The sequence below is a fragment of the Lissotriton vulgaris genome, chromosome 2_1, assembly GCF_964263255.1.
Source record: "Lissotriton vulgaris chromosome 2_1, aLisVul1.2, whole genome shotgun sequence".
Lineage (NCBI taxonomy): Eukaryota > Metazoa > Chordata > Amphibia > Caudata > Salamandridae > Lissotriton > Lissotriton vulgaris.
Genome location: NC_141687.1, coordinates 1,252,637,212 through 1,252,660,761, shown reverse-complemented (window position 1 = coordinate 1,252,660,761; position 23,550 = coordinate 1,252,637,212).

The window sequence follows — 23,550 nt, the reverse complement described above, 5'->3', positions numbered from 1 at the left end:
AGGGAAAAATAACATCATAGACACTCAAATGCCTTATAAATATGGCCCAAACAACCTATGAAGCTCTAGCAGTACATATCCAGAAATGTAATTGATTTCAAAAATCGTTTTTAAACACAACATATAAATCAATTGTATACCGACATTCAGTTGGAAATGACTGTAAATGTCCTTGAGACACATGAAAGCGTTTTTTTGAATGCCCTTGCACCATTTTTGGGACATTTTTAACATGGCTATGTAACTCCCATAATCAAAATCTAAATTTGCCAAGCACAGGTGGGAGCGTATTTACAAGAAACTTGCCCCATGAAGAACGCTTTCCATTTAAAAAGGGAAAAATAACATCATAGACACTCAAATGCCTTATAAATATGACCCAAACAACCTATGAAGCTCTAGCAGTACATATCCAGAAATGTAATTGATTTCAAAAAATCGTTTTTAAACACAGCATATAAATCAATTGTATACCTACATTCAAGAGGAAATGACTGAAAATGTCCTTGAGACACATGAAAGCGTTTTTTTGAATGCCCTTGCACCATTTTTGGGACATTTTTAACATGGCTATGTAACTCCCATAATCAAAATCTAAATTTGCCAAGCACAGGTGGGAGCGTATTTACAAGAAACTTGCCCCATGAAGAACGCTTTCCATTTAAAAAGGGAAAAATAACATCATAGACACTCAAATGCCTTATAAATATGACCCAAACAACCTATGAAGCTCTAGCAGTACATATCCAGAAATGTAATTGATTTAAAAAAATCGTTTTTAAACACAGCATATAAATCAATTGTATACCTACATTCAAGAGGAAATGACTGAAAATGTCCTTGAGACACATGAAAGCGTTTTTTTGAATGCCCTTGCACCATTTTTGGGACATTTTTAACATGGCTATGTAACTCCCATAATCAAAATCTAAATTTGCCAAGCACAGGTGGGAGCGTATTTACAAGAAACTTGCCCCATGAAGAACGCTTTCCATTTAAAAAGGGAAAAATAACATCATAGACACTCAAATGCCTTATAAATATGACCCAAACAACCTATGAAGCTCTAGCAGTACATATCCAGAAATGTAATTGTTTTCAAAAATCGTTTTTAAACACAACATATCTGTTTCAGCTTACATGAGAGACCATGGAATGGGCTCCATGTACAACAATAACTTGTGTTACTGCATGCCAGAATGCTACACCGAATATGCAATTACAATTTCTCAAAGAAACAAAATCTATTTGTATATCACTTGAGACAAAGCCACATTTTAAAAACACAGCTTTCTTCATCATTTTCTCCTTAAATCATACTATTCTCTATCTAAATTAAATAAATCTTTTCTCACCTTAGCAAATACTTTTTGAGTTTCAAAACAGTCTCAGAAATACTCCAAATTGTCTTCAGCAGAACAAAGAGGATGCACTCCAGAGGCTGCAGCTATAGAAAGCACAGAAATGCTGATATTCATTACACATATCTCTCATATTAGCCAATCATAACTCTTCCCTCACTTTTTTCAAATCAAAACCCTTCCCCCCTCTGCCCTCTCTGCCTTTTTTGCTTAGCAACCACCTCCTGAAAGACCTCTCATGTTTGCAAGTTCACACAACAATGTTTCAATTGAACTCTGAACTCTCAGTGCACCTGCGTATCCAGTGCAATCTTTCATTAAATGTTTTTTCCTTGACCATTCAAATTACATCTTTCAAAGAACACATCCATGCACCCTAACTTTCTGATTTCAGAAATGGAAATGCACCATTCACTGCTAATGAATCATTAGCACTGGAAATCCACAGTTTTTTTTCTTTACAAACTCCTACTGTTTCAACTGCCCTTTCATTACCACACTTCATCTGACTGCAGCCCAACTTTCTCTCACCATGTTTAATGTCTGGATTGTTGGACATAGTTACATCTACTGGGCTCAAAGGTATGCTGAGAACAGAAATTTACCTAACCTCAATTTACAAGATGTGGAAATTAAGTGGTTGGGCCAAAGAGGATTAAAATGTCACCAATTGATACCATTGGTGAAAACCTTTATGCATTTGCCAAAACCTGACCTGTTAATTATGCACTGTGGAGGTAATGATTTGGGCACTTTGACTGGGGTAGGTCTGGAAATGCTTTTAAAGGACACCTTTGAGCAATTAATGGCACTTTTTCCTCAAACTGCCTTGGTATATTCCAATATATGCCAAAGACAGAAATGGAGGTGGTCCAAACAATTTTGTCCACAAATTGAGAAGTCGAGGAAGCATGTAAACAAATCTGTTTCAGCTTACATGAGAGACCATGGAATGTGCTCCTTGTACAACAATAACTTGCGTTACTACATGCAAGATATCTACAGAGGAGATGGAGTTCACTTCTCAGATGAGGGCAACAGAATTTTCATTTTGAATTTAAGACTGTGCATTGGTACCTACTTATAAGTACCAAAATGTACCATAAACCCAAAAGCTCTTCTCAGAGCTACCCTACATCTGATCACTCACAATTATTATTTTTCTCCAACTTTTTTCTCTAATTTTCAACAAACTACGCTCAAAGAGCGCTACCCGGTACGCGAACTGGAAGCTAACCGCGCAAAATTTAAAAAAAAAGTTTTTTTCCCGCACATATGGTCCTCCTCAGCCACCCTCAGAAAAAGTAGGGGGTCAAGATACATCTATCGTGCCCCCTTCTACCCATTCTGAACATTATTTGCCCTCCATCTTGTATCTTGATTCGACCGAAACACAAAATGGTGGACTCCAGTAACGCTGCTGGTTCGCGGACCATAACGCATACCGGGAAGCGGTCCAATAAAAAAGGTGGGAAAGTAATTTACAGAAAAACGACTGGAGACACCCTCACCAAATATACATTAGCTCATACTACATAACAATCCCTTTCATTTTCACAAATTTGATTGAAATTCCATTTAGCCATTAAGCCTGTAGACCTCTCTAAATACCGTGAGGTAAATTACTTCACAAAACACATCTGAAGTGTTGGAATTGACAACCAATGAAAATGTTACTTTCATTTTCTACTTTTATTACCTGACATTTGATTGGTTATATACCTGAATATATATAAAGGAAGAGAAGAAAACACAGCCATTTTGACTGCTACTTCTTGTTGTACATTACATTTGAATAGTTACTAAACACTTCAACTTGTTTGTGAAGGTAAGTTGTTATTTTTAAAACTGAAGTATATTGTGCACTATAACTTAATATGGTAGACTTTTTCTGATAGTTATATACTATCCCTCTGTAGTAGTTATAGATTTAGATAGACTTCTCTGTTATAGTTATGGATGGAGTTAGGCTTCTCTTGGTTAAATCACATACACTTTTTTATAGTCCTACTTCCACTCTGATACTATACACTGCCAAAAGATAAATTCACTGATAAAAACTGCCTATCTAAAATTAATCCCAACAGTGCCCTATCTCTACTAATATATATTTTTTTATCCAAATTTCAGGCAAAATGGAAGGCGAGCAGCAAGTTCAATTTAAAATTGTACTGCAAGAGAGCAGCCAAGGAAACATTGATGAAAATCAAAATGAATTTATGGATGAAAGTAGGGACCAGGAACTACTACAATGTGTGGAAGCAGTGGATAACCTGCTTAAAAATGAGGACATTTTACACCCTCATAGACTACAAAATATATTCAATGACAATTTTGAAATTTCTGACAATGAAGTGTTAGAAAGTTTAATGAATTATGAAACACAATCAAAATAAAAAAAATGCTTAAAAAATAAAGAAAACAAAAAAATCAACAAAAACAACAAACAATTAACATACAGTATTTGAAAAGTCTATCATTCTTTTATCCTTATAGTACGCTGTCCAGAACGCTTTCTGGTTCGCGGACTAGGCGCTCACCACGCTGGGCCCTTTTAAAACCTCCACATAAAACCTAGGGGGTCAACGAGGATCTACTATGCCCCCTTATGGTAATTTCCCCTTTTGTTTTGTCCTCCTCTTGTCTCTCGATCCTACCGAGAGACAAGATGGCGGCCGCTCCGGACTGTTTAGAATGTTGACAGACACCAGAGAGCCAATCAGCTTCGCATCGCAAAGTTCCGTTACGCGAAAAGTACGCGAACCGGAGCGCTACCCGGAGCGCTGTTACAGATATATATCTTTTTTTGAATGTTAATTTCTCAAAATCCACTGGAGCACATATATTGAGACCTAGCAAAGGCACATCAGGCTAACAGTCCCTACAATTTTGCCAAGTTTCGTGCAAATCCATTCAGCCGTTCGGGCTAAAAGTGAGGCCAACCGCCCTATGGAAATTAACATGGGAAAAACGCGTTTTGGGACCCCCCTTTTTTCTCGGCTCCCCCTTGCCGAACCCCCCCCCCAAATTTTCAGGGGCTGCTCAGAAACAAAATGTGCCATTTTCCTGAAAATTTCAGCCAATTCCGTCCACAAACGCCAAAGTTATTAGACATAGAATTTTCAGAAATCCCATAGGGAAAAAATCCTAACTATATATACCTACTGGCGACCGCCAGTAGGTAATATATAGTTAGGATTTTTTCTCTATGGAACTTTTGAAAATTCTATGTCTAATAACTTTGGGGTTTGTGGACGGAATCGGCTGAAATTTTCAGGAAAATGGCACATTTAGTTTCTGAGCAGCCCTTGAAAATTTGGGGGGGTTTTGTCAAGGGGGGGGCCGAGAAAAAAGGGGGGTCCCAAAACGCATTTTTCCCATTCATTTTTCCATAGGGCGTTTGGCCTCACTTTTAGCTCGAACGGCTGAATGGATTTACACGAAACTTGGCAAAATTGTAGGGACTGTTAGCCCGATGTGCCTTTGCTGGGTCTCAATATATGTGCTCCAGTGGATTTTGAGAAATTAACGTTTAAAAAAACAGATATATCTGTGACAGCGTCCCAGATAGCGCTCCAGATCGCGTACTTTTCGCGTAACGGAGCTTTGCGAAGCGAAGCTGATTGGCTCTCCGGTGTCTGTCAACATTCTAAACAGTCCGGTGCGGCCGCCATCTTGTCTCTCGGTAGGATCGAGAGACAAGAGGAGGAGAAAAACGAAGGGGGAATTTAATGAAAGGGGGCAAGGTAGACTCCTCTTGACCCTCTAGGAATGATGTTGGGGTTATTAAAGGGTCCCGTAGGGCAAATAAAAAAAATTAGATTTTTCGCGGTAGAAGCGCTTCTTGGTTCGCGAACCGGGTCGCAAACTGGTAGCGAAACGGGAATTTTGTCATTTTGTGTTTCGATTTAATTAAATTACAAGATGGAGGAAAAGCAATGTGAGTATTGGGTACAAGGGGGTATGGGAGACGTATCCTGACCCCCTATGTTTTCTGAGGGTGGTTGAGGAGGCTCATATATGTTGATACTTGTCTTCCGGCGGTTGCCCGTGAGCGTTTTTTTTTTTTTTTTTTGCCGCTTGACTTCTGTTAACGTTCGATTCGAAGGAAATCAGGAAGTGTTGACCGCCATTTTGACACTGCGAGTAAATATATTGTTAAAAATAATTGTTATAAATTAATTCGTATTGATAAACATTGTTTGCGCCATCTTGCTTTTTTTCCAATGCCACACTTTTGTCGTGCACGGCAGCCATTTTAGATGCCTTGACCAGACCCACTCTCTGCACTCCGCCGATCCTCAGCATGGCTCCCCACCCTCGCAAGCATCTCCCCCACGCACTGGTCACCCCCACTCTCTGTCTTATGCATGGGCCATAAACCTCCCTCCATCTGCGCTGCTCTTCCCTGAGAATCACACCCTGTGCCCGCCCGACACCACCCTTTCACCCTATTCACTACCGCACCCTCTGACACTCCTCTTCTTCTGTGTCCAATTGTCCAGGCCGGTCCCAGGCTATCACCTAGCCCTGCGGATGTAGTTTATGGCCCCAACTGTAAAGAATCACCCCTGTTCAAAGGAGTTACAGTAGATCAAGGCCCCCACCTCATGAGATTCGTCACACCACACGCGTTCCTATTATCTGATAACGATCCTGTATTGTGATTGGGGAGGGGATTCTCACTGTAAGGGTGTGTGGGACCGAGCCTGAAGCGAAAGATTCCAGGGATGCCTTTTTGTACATCAAAATCTTCACAATTATGTGTCACATTAAAAATATATAGCACTCCTACATAATTACTCCTGTTGGATCTATCCCTTATTGGGTCTAATAGTACATTGAAATCTCCACCCACAATATACGGTGGTGCCTCCAACATCAATACAGATTGCAATTTCAAGATATAAGAAGGATCATCCACGTTAGGGCCATAAAAGGAGGCACACACAACATCAATACCATTCAACAGCATCTTTACTACAACCCATCTCCCAGATGAATCTGTGTGGACCCCCCTAACTGTTGCCAGTGTACCCTGTTTCACAAGTATAGCCACTCCCCTATTGTGTGCTGTCTGAAGCGAAACCTCAAAATCTTTTCTCCATTTAACCTTCGAGAATATAGATCGGCTTTCGAGTACACTCAAATGCGTCTCCTGTAGTAGGCAGATCTGGGCACTCGAGATTTCCAGATATTTAAGAATAAGTCTCTGTCTACGTGGACATCGCATTCCATTCACATTCCATGTGACAAAGGTGGTCCGTTTATCCCTTAAACTTTGTTCCCCCATCATTCTTCCTACTACTTGACAAGCATAATTCCATACCACTAGTGAGATGAGTAATTTTCTGGATTTTTTCCCTATACCCCCCCACCCTGTGCTCCCCCTCTCCCCCCACCCCACATGCCTCCCCCCAGTGCCCTACCCCCCCATTGGGAACCCTCCCTTCCAATAGGCTAAGCCTATTTGGCTGGGCTCTCTCTCTTAGATGCAATTTTAGTATTTATTAAACAATAATGCTCTGTTTATTCATTAATCGTCATATTACAGCTCTTGGCGGCTCTGGTCATTGATGGTTTTTGACCCCCTACGGAAAAAAAAAAAAAAAAAAAAGGAAACTACATAGGGGAGGGATAGAAGATACACCACTTATAGATACGGAAGGGGGGGGGGACTTCCTATCCTTATCATTCACTTCCTTTAGAGCTTTTTTTTTCTTTTTTAATTTTCAAAATCAATTCATCAGCTTCCTCCCCTGTTTTGACCAAGTGCATATGGTTGTTCCACATCACCCTTAGATGTGCCGGAAACTTTAATTGTGCCTTGACCCCCAAACTATTCAGTTCATCCAGTCTTTTCCCCAGTTCCCATTGTCGATTAGCTGTCACATGGGAGATGTCTGACCTTATTTGGAAATTAAAGGGGTTGGAACTATTGAATGCAATTGTTTTTTCTTTCAGTGCTGATGATAAGATTTGCTCTTTTACCGTGTAGGTCAAGAAATTCACCAGAATTTTCCTTGGTTTCTGCCTGGCGGGGTTCCTTCGAAAAGGATCTCGATGAACCCTCTGAATTTCCTGCACAAGGTCAATCGTTTCATCTCCTTTCAGTACAGTCCCCCTTATCAGCGATATCACAAAGCCCTTTAAATCAGCTCCTTCCATTGCTTCTGGCACATTGAGTATTTTTAAATTATTCCGCCGGGAGTGGTTCTCCAGCCTCTCAATGTCTTCTATCAACTCGCGGTTTTGTGCACTTAGTTTCGCCACTACCTCATCTGTAGAGCGCACTGACTCCCTTATCAATGGAACTTGTTTCTCCAACTCTTCTGTCCTTAACATAACATCGTCTAGTCGTTTTGCCAAAACTTCACATGAAGCCTGAATAGCGGCCTGGTTGGCTTCAGATGTCATAAAACGGCTAGCTAATTCTGATTGATTGCTTTCCGAAACCGTAAATCTGTTTGATATTTCTTCCTTCATAGTTAGAAGGATATCCGCCAGCGTTGAAGAGGACACATCAGATTTACTAGTGGCCAACTTACTAGCACCAGTACACGCTAGCCCTCCCTGCAACTCGGGCATTACGGGCTTTTTTTGATGTTCGGTATGCAAGGGACTAATTGGGGGAAGATTCCTCTCCCCCGTGGCTCTATCCCCATCTATCAACACAGAGTACTTGTTGGAGAGGGGTACGTCCGGGTGTATGGTCAAATTTGCCGTCAGCTCTCCCCCTTCATCCGCTGGCATCTCGTCCAACCCCCCACTGTTTTTTGCCATTTCCTCAGTGCTTTTCTTTTGCTCTACCATTGTACCCTGCTTTGTAGTGCCCTTTTGTGCGGTTGAAACCAGTGCCGGAGATGGTGTTTTCTTGGGCTTTAATGATTTAGATGGCGTCTGAGAGGTACTAGTAGCCATTACTTTATAGTATGTTTTCACTGAGGGGGTAATCTTAGTGTATGATGGAGCCCCTTTCTTGGTTTTAACTTTCCCTTTAGGTGTTCTTACCGCAGCCTCCTCTTGACTTCTGTCCGGACTACTAGCTTTGCGCTTGCTTTTGCCTTGCCTTTTCGATTTTACAAACGCAATTGGCGGGGACACTCGCATGGGGTACCCAGAGTTTTCGCGAAGGGGGTCTTGTGTTAACCTGGCCCTCAGTGCATACCTATTCACTCTCCCCCCTTGGATTTGGCCCAGGACAGCTTCTCTTTTCTTTTCTTCCGTCTCCACCGTACTTCTATCGTCTTCCACTAATTTAGCTTTAATTTGGTCATACACACCCCTCTCTTTACCCCCCTCAGGGAATTTAGTTTCGCCATCCATCCATCCCCTTTTCTGCAACAGTGCAGTGGCGCCCTCATTCTCCTGAATAGTCAATTGTAGATATTTCAAAGATTCAAGTAAATCGGAATAATCCGCACCTCCAATAACCCGTTTCAGAGTATACTTTCCCCAGTGTCCCTCCACAAAAGTTACTAGTCTACTTAGTCAGTGTAGGTGCGTTTGTGCTCGTGCTTGTTGATTCAATGGTGGTGAAACAATCCCATTTGTCTCATTTAGCAACTTAACAATGTTAACCACCCTGTTTGCACTGTTTTGGGTACTAGAACAACATATATCCGGGATATTGGGGATAGTGGAGATACTGAAACACTTTAGAGCAGGTACACTCTTACCGCTACCATAATTATGGGAAACCTCACTTCTGTTGCCTCCTTCCCTCCACGATACCTGAGCTGCTCCCAGTGACCCCCACAGACTACGTGCTGAATCACGTCTCCTTCGAGCAGCGGCTGCCTCCTCCCACCGTGTGTGGTTGATCTCCTGGGTGCTGCCTCCAGCTAAGCAGCCTCCTCCATGTGAGCGCGGAGCTTTCACCACATCTCCTGCTCCTCTCACGCCCACCACCAAGCCTCGTCGCTCGACTCCTGCTCCCATCCAGGTCGTCTCCGCCTTCACTGATGAGGAGACCGCAGAGCGGGGAACTAAGCAGGGTGCAGTACAGGGACATACATTCTACAGTAAGAAATCTAAGCATGCCTCGAGGATAGATTATATGTTTACAGATAGGCACTCAATTAACGATATAAAGAAAATAGAAGTAAAGCCCAGCCTTCTATCTGACCATTCCCCTCTCCAGTAGGTCTATGTGAAAGGTGTAACGCAGATATAGTCTAGATGGACATTAAAGAGGTCTATTCTTTCTAGTACAGAAACAATACAATCTATTCAGGCTTATACAGCAGAATTTTTTCTATTTAATATGGGGTCCACTACTTTTGATTATATTTGGGACGCATATAAGGCAGGGCTTAGAGGGAAGCTCCATGCAATAGTCTGTGCCAAGAACAGATCTGAGGCAAGGGCACTTAAAGATCTTGAGATTAAAATAGGACAGTTGGAGCAGGAAAGGCTGAATATACAAATCAATGAGCAGGGAAAACTCCTCCAGATCGAATCGGATCTAGAATCGGCTAAACAAACTTATAGAGGACATCTAGACATTAAGTGTAAAGCTCAGTGGGATTCCAATAGGATGGATAATTTTGAATATGGGGAAAGGGCAGGAGCATTACTAGCGTGGAAAGCTAGAACTGACCGTGCAAGGAATGACATAAAGGAGTTAATAATTAATAACAATAATGGAGAAACATCAAGAAATATTGAGGACATGCAGAACTGTCTTCTTTCCTTGTTTTCAAGCCTATATAGAGAAGAGGTGAATCCGCCTATTGAAGCCATATATACATGGTTGAGCAACAAGAATTTGCCTAGGCTATCTGAGGAGGGGAGGAACACTCTGGATGCCCCTATCACAATAGAAGAAATTTCAGTACAGATTAAGAATTAAAGAACAAAAAAGCTGCGGGCACAGACGCATTACCCAGTGAGCTATATAAACATCTAACCGAGGAGTTATGTCCGATTCTAGAAATCATATTTAATTCAATGTATTCTCCAAAGGGTAGGCTCCCAAACTCCTGGAGGGAAGCTTTAATAGTTTTAATTCTGAAGCCCGGAAAGGATCCTCAGAGAGCAGACTCATACAGACCAATCTCCCTGCTAAATGTAGATTATAAAATCTTTGTGGGCATTTTGGCAGGGAGATTGGCCAAATTGATACCCATGTTGATCCATGAGGACCAGAAGGGCTTTGTGGCGGGTAGGCACATTGAGGATCAAACGCACCTCCTACTGGGAAACATCGATCTAGCAGCACGAAAGTCAGAACCCTTGGCAGTGATAGCCCTCGACGCTGCCAAGGCATTCGATAAAGTCTGCTGGAAATACCTCTGGGTAGTCCTTGAAACAATGGGGTTTGGGCCACTTTTTATCAGTACACTACAGAATTGTTACAGGGGAGCCTCAGCTAGGATCATTTTAAATGGAACACTAACATCAGTCTTTAATATCAAGCAGGGAACCAGGCAGGGCTGCCCTATCTCGCCGTTATTGTTCAATTTATACATTGAACCTTTGGCGCAGGCAATAAGGCTTGACCCTATTATAGCACCCTTTCAATCTGGACAGTATATTTCCAAACTGGCTATCTACGCGGACGACTTGATCCTATATACAAGAGACCCAGCTATAGCCATACCCCGGATAGAGGAATTGACAGCAGAGTTTGGAGCACTGTCCGGCTATAAGGTGAATAGATCTAAGACGGAGGTTATGTGTTGGAATCTAGATCATTGGGCAGGAGTGGAGAGCTCGGAGTTCAGATATTTGGGGATTTATATAGTGAAGGAATTAGATAGGATCCCTAAAATAAACTTAGACAGAACTACTAAGGAAATAGACCGTTTGTTCAGTAGGTGGAAAAATCTCCCATTGACAATATACGGGAAAGTGAATTTGGTAAAAATGGTGGTTCTCCCAAAGCTTACATATCTTTTCTCTACTATACCGCTACTATTCCCCAAAAAAGATGTAAAAAGGATACAGGGCAAGATTGGGAGTTTTGTGTGGGGGAATAAAGGGACACGCTTATCCTGGAAAAAACTCAGAAGAAGATTATTAAAAGGTGGTTTAGCCCTCCCCGATATCAGCCTTTATGTTGTTGCTTTTCAGTTTAAGAGTCTCCGCACGTTACTTACTAGGCCAGATGATTCACCCTGGGGCAAATTATTGCAGGAAATGGTTAGAATCGAAGGGAGGAATGACGAATTTATGTATAAGTTCGGTTCCCCAAGATACTTCAAGAGGGTTCGTTTAAAGATTCTAAAAACAGCCCTGGAGACATGGTACAGGATAAGGGTAGGATGTGGAATTGGGTATTATTCAGCCTCATCTCCAATCTGGGACTCACCTGGTACCCCGGACTGCTTAAAAGATGCCCTGGCTGTACCCATCCAAAGAGCTGGGATAATGAAGTGGGAGGAGTTAATGGATGAGGATGGGATACACTCATGGGAGTATTTGAGGGCCAAGGTTGGGGTAGATATGTCAAGGTTTAAATATCTTCAACTAGTGTCCTGGCATACAGCAGAAGTGGAAGAGATGGGGAACAATGAGGTAGTAGAAAGGCTTATTCGATCATCTACACCAATCTCTAAAGAAGTCTCAGTTTGGTATCAGCAATTAATAAAAGGAGATGATACAGGGATACCAGTGGCAGAAGGGGTTTGGAACAACTCCGAACTGGCTATGCAGGCAGAGGATATGTTATAACCATCTTTGAAGATCTTGTACAAACATATAAAGCCTGCATGTTTAAAAAAAAACCATTTCTTTGTAGTGAATAGACTTTACTACACCCCCTATAAAATCGGGAAATTTGCCCCTATACCCCCACCGAAATGTCCAAGATGTCAGGAATTGTTGGCCAACGATATACATATGTTTTTTGATTGCAAAGAGCTAGATCAATTCTGGACTGAGATAGGACAGGCTCTTTCAGGACTTTTTAGCTCTGTGATTAAAGTCAATCCCTCCCTAATGTTTTTTGGGGACGATGGCCTGTCTTTTCAGTCAGCTACAAGTTTGGAAAAAGGGCTCCTCCTATATTTGATACTGCTGGCTAGGAGAGAGATCTGTAGGAGGTGGAAGGACCACATACCCTCGAGTAGTGAGGAGTGGTTAAGATCAGCATTTAGTATGGCCTGGTTGGAATACGAAAGGGTGGAGGAGAAGCTGCTTAACATCTGGCATCCTTTTATAAGATGGGGAAGAGACTTAAGACTGATTCGGACACTCCTATGATTACACCATGTCCCCGGTACTAAAGGGGAGGAGGTCTGGTGACCCAAGTAAAGGTGGTCAGCCCGGTGGCCCCTAGAGATGGATTATGGCTGTAAAGGTTCCACAGAAACTTGACACGGTGAGATGAGGAGTAAAAAAAAGAAAAAAAATATATATATATATAGCACTCCAACAAAGTAGTAGTATTATAACACTTTAATAACTTATAAATATATACAACGCTCCAACAAAGTAAACACGTTAAAAAAAAACTTTTTAAAGAACTATTTACATGACATTGCTTTAACCAGGATAGACAAAGAAATGACACAGTGATGTAAAAGTTTCTGAAAGAAATGCCAAGAACGTCCCATGTGAAAGTGAATTTTATCTGGCAATTTTTTTCTTTTCCTTCTCATGAAAAGAAAGTTAATGCCAGGTTCGTTACCTGCCTCATCTGCAAACAAAAAACTCTCGAGAGGGACCGAAAAAAAATACAGCTATGGTAATCATACCATGCTTCGGCACATGGAGAGGTGGCACCCTCTTAATTATTCTAAAGCACAACTTTGAGATTTGGTGGATAATCCCCGACCGGCAAAAACATCCACCAATGACTTAGCAATAAGTGAGTCAGAGGCAAGGGAAACGGTCCCAAATCTGTAAAAGAACTTTAGGCAGATGAGATTGACTTGTGTAGTATGTGGAAAATTAATTTCATGCGGAGAGATGAGTATTACTTTAATAAATAGATCATATGAAAATCATCAATGTCCAAAACGTCATAGAAAGTAATTTTTGTCATTTTTGAGGAAGAGAGATAACCTACAGTGGTACGGGGTCGTTTTCGTTCGTACTAGGGGGGCCAGGTGACATTCGTTCGGGGTGGTTTAGGGGCATTTAAAACAACTTCCCTGATACAGGTAGCATATAAAGTAGAGGCTAAATACCAGGATCTTTATCGATTGCTTTATGCTGTACAAAAATGAAAAACACATACAACAAACCTGGACCATTCATATTTTCAATGTTTCTGCGTACTATACTTTTTAACCCTTAACTAATTGAGCTGCTTCATTTCACCTGCTTTTTAAAAAAAAAAAAAAAAATCCGGAACAGTGGTCATTTATTCGAAACTTACCAATCTACGCGTTACAACTACGTAATGTTGGTGCCCAAATACGGGCCTACAACCCCGTGGGCCAGCCACGGAGCAGGCTGGAACTGTAAATGGGGGGGGGGGTATTTATTTGTGGAAAACATAACAGAGAGTCAGTGGTCGTTGATTTCATAGTAAAAAGTGCGACAAGTGCAACAAAATCGAATCGATAATTCATTGTGAGCAAGTACCAAAAGTGTCGACAATTCGAACCTTCAATAATAAATACAGTAATCAATGATGCATTAGAACTTAATATCAATTCATTGTTCGAACGTGTAATCAGTTCCCGTCCCATGTCAATTCATTGTACGAACGTATAATCAATACCCATCCTGGATCAATTCATTGTCCGAACATATAATCAGTCTTATTCCATATCAATTCATGTGCTAAAAACTGCATACATATCTCATGATATCAAGGCTGAGCAATCGGGGCACAACAAGGAGTTGAGAGTTTCATTTGTACTGGTGCTATTTTGGGTGAGATCAGGAAGGTCCAAGTATAGTCAAAATGTCTACACCAACTCGTGGTTGGACCGGGACCTCTTTCGGCAGTCCAAAAGTTTTCGTTGAAGGGTAGCAGAGGGGACTGCCGACATGAACCATCAGTCAAAGTGGGGTGGGAGGCAACAATCTCTCCTACCGGGTCATACTGGTGTACCACCGGAACTGATCAAGTTGGTAGTCTTGCAGGATTTTGGTCATTTCAAGACTGAGGCCGGCGCCGGCATGAGCACGCCGACATCCCGCGGCTACGTCGTGGTCGTTCCGTGGGTGATCATGGCAGTCATTTCCCATCGGGGGTGTCTGCGGGGGTCGGGGGCCCCCGTGGCTCCTATAGAATCTTCAAAGTTGAGGAGAACCTTTCTGGACGCAGGACTCATTTTATAGTTGAACTCAGAAGCGCCGTTGCACCGGAACAGTGGACGAGACCCCCGCTGGGTGAGCGGAGCATCTTTGCCTCGCAATAGTGGACGAGACCTTTTGTTGGGTGAGTGGAGCGTTGGGGGTGCAGTTGAGGGGCCCCCACCTGGGGGGGGTGGGAGAGGCTCGTTCGCGCCGCCTCTCCCTCCCAGCGCACCCCACGCCGACACCTGGCGTTGATATCCGTGATGTCCGGACCAGGCGATAAGAGGGGGGGGGTCGGAGACAGAGGCAAGACATCCCCCCCGTGGCCTGCAGGGCACCGCTTCAGGACCGAACGGGGAGCTCATAGCAAGCCGGGGCCAGACCAGGAGATACGAGGGGAGGGGGGGGGTCGGTGGCATGTGTAAGACATTCCTCTCCAGTGTTGTCGCAGCTAAAGTTCCCATCGGCCTCGGCTCCTCTCCTGGTGCACCTTACGCAACGACCCTTTTGATGGGTGAGTGGAGCGTTGGGGGTGCAGCTGAGGGGCCCCCACCTGGGGGGGTGGGAGAGGCTCGTTCGCGCCGCCTCTCCCTCCCAGCGCACCCCACGCCGACACCTGGCGTTGATATCCGTGATGTCCGGACCAGGCGATAAGAGGGGGGGGGTCGGTGGCATGTGCAAGACATCCCCCCGTGTTGTCGCAGCCATTATTGAAGAGAGAAGAAGATACCGTCGGCCTCGGCTCCTCTCCTGGTGCACCTTACGCGACGACCCTTTTGTTGGGTGAGTGGAGCGTTGGGGGTGCAGCTGAGGGGCCCCCACCTGGGTGTTGGGAGAGGCTCGTTCGCGCCGCCTCTCCCTCCCAGCGCACCCCACGCCGACACCTGGCGTTGATATCCGTGATGTCCGGACCAGGCGATAAGAAGGGGGGGGGTCGGAGGCAGAGGCAAGACATCCCCCCTGTGGCCTGCAAGGCGGCAGAAGAAGGGAATCGGGAGACCAGTACATTTCGGGCCATCCACGCCACGGCTGATGGCGGTTAGCTGGGCCCCGCCCTGCACGTGTCGAGGCCTCATCTTCCGGATGGGCGTAACCGTGGCCGTGTTGCACTTCGGGAGTTTCCGAAATGAGGGTAGGTATCTGCTGATTTGTATCTATTTCATGTTACCGTTAATGGGCGTGGCGGGCGGTGGGACAGACATGCTTGGAGCAGTGGGGGGGTGGCGGAGCCTAGCTACCTCGTGGCTGCCGTAACGTCAAGCTTGGCTTTTTTCACTACTTTCATGTTTCTTATTTTTAGCGAAGTCAAAAACTCATCAGTGGCCTACTGATTTTGTTTGATTTCTTTCCCTTCCTTTTCAAGTGTGTTTCATGCTAAAGTTTCTGTTTAACAGGATACAGTGATTACTTCGTTTTTTACATATGTCTTCTTTATTAGGGGTACTCTCCGGTTGAGCCAGATGATGTACCTCTAATAAATGGTCCGGGTGGAACTAGTTTCTCAATCAGTGGGGAGTAGATGGGCATGGCAGATTACAACGGGGGACAAAGGTCCGCATTACCCACCCTTCACTACTTGCAAAGACTAGACAGAATATTTCTATTCCACGTTATTTGCAAACAGAGAATACCTCGAGAGAACTATTCCTTGAACAATAAATGTCCAGCCAATCAATCAATCAGTGGGGAGAAAAACAGGCATGATGGATTACAACGGGGGACAAAAGTCCGCATTACCTATCCTTCACTATCTGCAAAGGGAGACAGAATATTCCTATTCTTCTCTGTTTGTAGATAGGGAATATCTCAAAGAGCAATAATCGATAAAAAAATAGTAGGATTATAACACTTTAATAACTTATAAATATATACATCGCAACAAAAACAGAAAACACCTTCAAACATTTTTTATTACAACAGAGGCAAAAATGACAACTAACAGTAGTGATATCCTGGGCGGGTGATGGAACTGGGAATGTTAATGGAAAAAGATCTACAGAGAAAGGTATTGGTGAATTATACTTCTCCGGAAATTTAAAACTCACAAATGTTTTATTTGTGTAATCGTTTCAGGTCAAACGGATTGTTGGACAATGTTCAGAATGGAAGAGTCACCAAAAGGCAAAAAGTTCCGCTTGACCCCGGGAGCCGGCCGCCTATGTCGGGTGCGATCTCAGGCCACACCAGGGCAACAAGACTTGGGAAAGGGGTCGGAGCCAAGCGCCTTCTTCGAGTCCGCGCCATCACACCGCCCCTCGGGGGCCTCCGTCAAGCGGTTTAGGGAGGTACCATATCACATTGTTTTCAAATGCAGTCAGGTCCACAAACGGCACCCACTTACTTTGAGAATAGTGAAACTGCAGCAGGTGCAAATAAGCTTTAGACAGTGTTACAAGCGCTGCTCAGAACTCTGAACTATGGCACCCAACATCCAGGACTTATGCCATTTGTGCAAGGCAGTGACATCGAAGCAACTCAGGGACCAAAACCATGAACGTACACTCATGTTTGAAAATCTTACTATTGATGCTTGACTGAGGCCAAGGAGATCAGAGTGCATGAGTCTCATGCTCGATCGATTGAGCTAGCCGGATCGGGCAACTAAAAGTATAAAATAGTTATGTAAATAGTTATTTAATAAAATGGTTTACCTTGTTACTTTGCTGGTGTGTTGTATATATTTATAATATTTGCATAGGGTTTGTCGTTATTTTGGGTGGGGTGGGTGGCGGAGCCGAGCTGTCTTGCAGCCATCATGGTGTGGAGCTCAGTTCATCTCACTAGTTTCATATTTCTCATGAGGGGTTGTTCTTAATGTTTCTATTTTAGCGAGGTCAAAAAGAGATCCCATTAGTGGCCTACTGATTTTGCTCGATTCCTTTTGTTTTTTTAAACGATTTTTCACTATCTGCAAAGACTAAACAGAGTATTGCGACTCTGTGCTTGTTTGTAAATAGAGAATGAACCAAAGAGAACCAATTCTAAAACGGTAAATGCTTGGATAACAATCAATTAAATGGAGAGAGAAGCAGGCACAACGGATTACAACGGGGGCAAAGGCCTGCGTTAACTACCCTTCACTATCTGCAAAGAGAGAGTACTCCTAAGAGAAAAGCGGGGTGGGAGTGGGGGGGCAGCGTTCAAAGCACATCAGCGTGCATAAACACGAAAATGTTTTTACCTATCACGTACTTGACATTTGGCAGCTTTTGATATTTGCTATTAAAAAACCATTGATATTCACTGAAAAAACCATTGGTTATAGACCATATATAGTTAGTGATTAGCATTTACAAAACCAAGAAAATTCACTGAAAAACCATTGGTTATAGACCATATATAGTTAGGAATTAGCATTTACAAAACCTTAATTTACTCGCACAAAACCATAGAAATTCGAATATATAGTTAGTTGCAATAACTATATATCGCTCACCCGCAATCCACTGCTGATTATGTCACATATTACATCATTCATGACATGGTCAGTGACATCACTGATGACATCACTGATGACATCTCAAATGACATCATTGATGACATCTCAAATGACATCACTGATGACATCTCAAATGACATCACTGATGACATCACTGATGACATCTCAAATGACATCACTGATGACATCACTGATAACATCTCATTTGACATTACTGATCACATCACTGATGACATCATTCATGTGATAATACGATGAACCTCTTCAGACTCTAATATAACCTTAGATACAATCAGTGTAAACAGACACTCACAGACTGTCACTCATCCATGGAGTTACTCACACACCTAGTCAGTCATGCAAAGAATCAATCACACCTCCATTTCCTCAACTATACAGTTATACACACCTTACTTAATCAAACATATACTAACACATATTTACTCTCTTATACAATCACTGATACAAGTTCACAATGATCCATACAGCCACTCACACATTCACTGGCTCTTATGCACAGTTATTTATATATGTCAACTCTTACATGTACTGTGTTTTACATATGTACTTACTTTGACATGTAGCACTGAGAAATCCAATCACTCACCAATACACTCATGCAGACAGTCATCCGCCCATACAGCTGTTTATACATGCACTTTTAAACCCATACATCTACTAAATCAACTGCTCACACATCTATGCACAGAGTCACATACCTCCCAGCCACCCCCACACACACACTCACTCTCCCATACAAATATCAGCAGTGGATTGCGGGTGCGCGATATATAGTTATTGCAACTAACTATATATTCGAATTTCTATGGTTTTGTGCGAGTAAATTAAGGTTTTGTAAATGCTAATTCCTAACTATATATGGTCTATAATCAATGTTTTTTTCAGTGAATATATATATATACATATATATATATATATATATATATATATATATATATATATATATATATATATATATATATATATACGGTTCACATTTTAAGTAAAAAAGAAATGGTGAAACAGGTGAGCTCGTCTTTTGCCTTTGTAAGCCCAAGATTAAGAGGCGTATGTTGCCTAGAAACGCGTCGGGTATGGATAAATGTGGGAATCGAGGAGAGCAGGCTGCAAGAAGGCTGACCTAATCGGATGGTAACAGAGCATCTTAGAGTGACCTCTCAAGCGCAGTGGTGTTTGGTGATATATATATATATATATATATATATATATATATATATTCACTGAAAAAACCATAGGTTATAGTCGATATATAGTTAGGAATTTGCATTTACAAAACCTTGAAAATTCAATGAAAAAACCATTGGTTTTAGGCCATATATAGTTAGGGATTTGCATTTACAAAACCTTATTTTACTCGCATAAAACCATTGAAATTCCATATATAGTTAGATGCGCTAACTATATATCGCGCACCCGCAATCCACTGCTGATGATGTCACATATTACATCATTCATGACATGGTCAGTGACATCACTGATGACATCACTGATGACAACATCCAGTGACTGTATGTTTCTGTAAAGTTAAAATATGTCTTACATATTGAAGAATGAGTGGATGTATAAATGTCTGGATGAAGGATTTAGTAGGTGCAACTGATTGTATGAGGGAGTGATTAAATGTGTCTCCCTGAGTGCATGGGTTAGTGATTAAACTGTATTAATTTGTGCATCATTATATCTGTTGTTCTGAAAACTGCTGCATGTGTTGATCAGTAGCTATATGAGTAACTATATGGGTTATTGATTGGTTGCCCAAGTATTTGTATGGGAGACTGAGTATGTGTGTGAGTGGCTGGGAAATGTGTGACTCTGTGCATAGATGTGTGAACAGCTGATTCACTAGATGTATGGGTTCAAAACTGCATGTGGAAACAGCTGTATGGGTGGTTGACTGTGTGCATGAGTGTATTGGTGAGTGATTGGATATCTCAATGCTACATGTCAAAGTAAGTACATATGTAAAACACAGTACATGCGAGAGTTGACATATATAAATTACTGTGTTTAAGAGCCAGTGAATGTGTGAGTAGCTGCATGGATCATTGAAAACTTGTATCAGTGATTGTATAAGAGAGTAAATATGTGTTAGAATATGTTTCAATAAGTAAGGTGTGTATAACTGTATAGTTGAGGAATTGGAGGTGTGATTGATTCTTTGCATGACTGTCTAGGTGTATGAGTAACTCCATGGATGAGTGACAATCTGTGAGTGTCTGTTTTCACTGAGTGTATCTAAGGTTATATCAGAGTCTGTAGAGGTTCATCGTATTAACACATGAATGATGTCATCTGTGATGTCATCAGTGATGTCATTTGAGATGTCATCAGTGATGTCACTGACCATGTCATGAATGATGTAATATGTGACATCATCAGCAGTGGATTGCGGGTGCGCGATATATAGTTAGCGCATCTAACTATATATGGAATTTCAATGGTTTTATGCGAGTAAAATAAGGTTTTGTAAATGCAAATCCCTAACTATATATGGCCTAAAACCAATGGTTTTTTCATTGAATTTTCAAGGTTTTGTAAATGCAAATTCCTAACTATATATCGACTATAACCTATGGTTTTTTCAGTGAATTTCAATGGTTTTTTAATAGCAAATATGAAAAGCTTTAAAATGTCAAGTACGTGATAGATAAAAACTTTTTCGTGTTTATGCACGCTGATGTGCTTTGAACGCTGCCCCCCTCCCCTCTTTTCTCTTAGTAGTACTCTCTCTTTGCAGATAGTGAAGAGTAGTTAACGCAGGCCTTTACCCCCGTTGTAATCCGTCCTGCCTGCTTGTCTCTCCATTTGATTGATTATTATCCAAGCATTTACTGTTTTACAATTGATTCTCTTTGGTTCATTCTCTATTTACAAACAAGCACAAAGTCGCAATACTCTGTTTAGTCTTTGCAGATCGTGAAAAATCGTGTAAAAAAATAAAAGTAATCGAGCAAAATCAGTAGGCCACTAATTGGATCTCTTTTTGACCTCACTAAAATAGAAATATTATAAACAACCCTTCATGAGAAATACGAAAATAGTGAGATGAACTGAGCTCCACACCATGAGGGCTGCAAGACAGCTCGGCTCCGTCACCCATCCCGCCCAAAATAACGACAAACCCTATGCAAATATTAAAAATATAGACAACACACCAGCAAAGAAACGGGGTAAAACATTTTATTAAATAACTATTTACATAACGTTGGTTTATAAGATGATGTCAGTAGTGGACCGATGTGTGAATAGGTCGGAAGCAGCACAAGGCGCCAAGATCCGGATGGCAAATTCTGGATGTTGGGTGCCATAGTTCAGAGTTCTGAGTTTGAGCCTTTTTCAATGCCTGTGCTTTGTTGTTTCCCCTCCATCAAAAACAAAAAAAAATATAAAACTGTGCAAACATACAAAAAAATCAAAAAATGTTTACAAAAGCAGTGCTTGTAAGACTGTCTGAAGCTTATTTCAACCTACTGCAGCTTCACTATTCTCAAAGTAAGTGAGGGTCGTTTGTGGACCTGACTGCATTTGAAAACAATGTTATATGGTACCTCCCTAAACCGCTTGACGGAGGCCCCCGAGGGGCGGTGTGATGGCACGGACTCGGAGAAGACGCTTGGCTCCGACCCCCTCCCCAAGTCTTATAGCAATGGTGTAGCCTGAGATCGCCCCCGACATAGGCGGCCGGCTCCCGGGGTCCGGCGGAACTTTTTGCCTTTTGATGACTCTTCTATTCTGGACTTTGTCCCACAATCAGTTTGACCTGAAGACACGCTGTAGTGGGGCGCCCCTTTACCGTTTTAGTTGCCATTCCGCCCGCTTTTGCTACACTGTGCCTCTCCCGCCATTCAGCTGTTTTCCGCCCGCTCTTGCAACTACAGCGTCTCGCTCACCATGTAGTTAAGTTGCTCCCGCTCTTGCGGTGCAGCGATAGGCGGCTGCCACAGGACTCTCAAAATGGTGGCCGGCTCTTCGGTTTTGGGCCTGGTCCACTAAAATGGCCCTGGGACACCTTGAAACTCGGACGCTTCCCTGATAGGGCTTGGGTCCCATTCTCGAAAGCGTCCCCTCAGCCGTCAAGATTCTACAAAAGTCTTGGGGGCCCCCGACTCCCGCAGGCTTCTGGTGGGGAGCGGCTGCCATGTCTGCTCGTGGAATGGCCACGACGGAGCTACGAGATGGTAGTGCTCTCATGCTGACGCCAGCTTTATTCTGAAACATCCAGAAACACTGTAACTACCAATTCGATCAGTTCCGGTAGCGCCCCAACATGACCCGGAAGAGAAGAACTTGCCCTCCCCTCTTTGACTGATGGTTCTTGTTGCCTGTCCCCTCTGTTGTCATTTAACAGAACTTTTTGGACTGCTGAAAGGGGTTGTGTTCCGAACGCTGGTTGGTGGAGACATTTTGACTATATTCTTGACCTACGTTGTCGCGTAATGCGTTATATGACACGCCGCGTTAGCGCACCCGGAAGTGATCCGGGGCGCGGCGCGTAGCGCGTAACGTAAGCATAACAGGTCATGTGACTTGTTAATAAATCTTTTCATTGGTTCATTTTACTTTTGTTATTTTAATGATGAAAAGCTTGGTCATACGACCTAAAAATTACGCTTTTTATTGTTTTCGAACATTTTTTTTTTTTAAACATATATGTTATAATATTCCAGGCTAATGTACTTTCCCGGAAAATTTACAACTGTCCTGCAAGTAAAATATATTCCTTTTTCAAGAAAAAGGGCGTTTCTTCGTTCCATGACGGAGCCGTTGAGTAAAAGAGACTCGGCCTGCTGTCTTAGTCGCCGATACGCCTGATTATCAGATTCTTATCGATCACTTTATGTTGCAGGAGTGGAAAACACAACTGCCCTTGACCATTTATCTTTACTACGTTCCTACATATTATACCTTTTATCCGTCATGTAATTGGACTGCTTTATTTCACTTGCCTTTTACTGATTCGAAAACAGTGACTAAAAGTAAAAACTTTACCAATGTAAATACTACTACCGTGTTTTGTTTTAAAAACCTTTATTGTGAAAATGTCAGTATACAAATACGGGCCTATAACCACGTGGGCCGGCCACGGAGCAAACTGAAATCGTATATGATGAGGAGACATTTACACTGTAGAGGAACGTAACGAGCGGGCCATTAGGTTGCAAGAACTAAGGTGTCTAACAGTTGCGGAATCGGTGGACGTACATTTTGTAATTAAAATAAGACAGGGCCACTTACAATAAAATTTTCTAGATATACATTTGCGGGCAAGGAGTTACGAGTCCCATTTATACCGGCGCCATTTTGGGCGAGGCCGGGCAGGTCCAAGATATAGTCAAATGTCTCCACCAACAATCGGCCAGACCAGAACCCCTTTCGGCCCTTTATGCTACAAGATGGTGTCTTCCATTCAGAAAATATTGTTAGCAGCATTTTGAAAGGAAAGATAAACAGCCGTTCTCCTAGTGAGTCTCACATTGTTACATTTAGGAAGAATGTTGAAGAGTAATATGTGGAAAATCTGAAGCCATT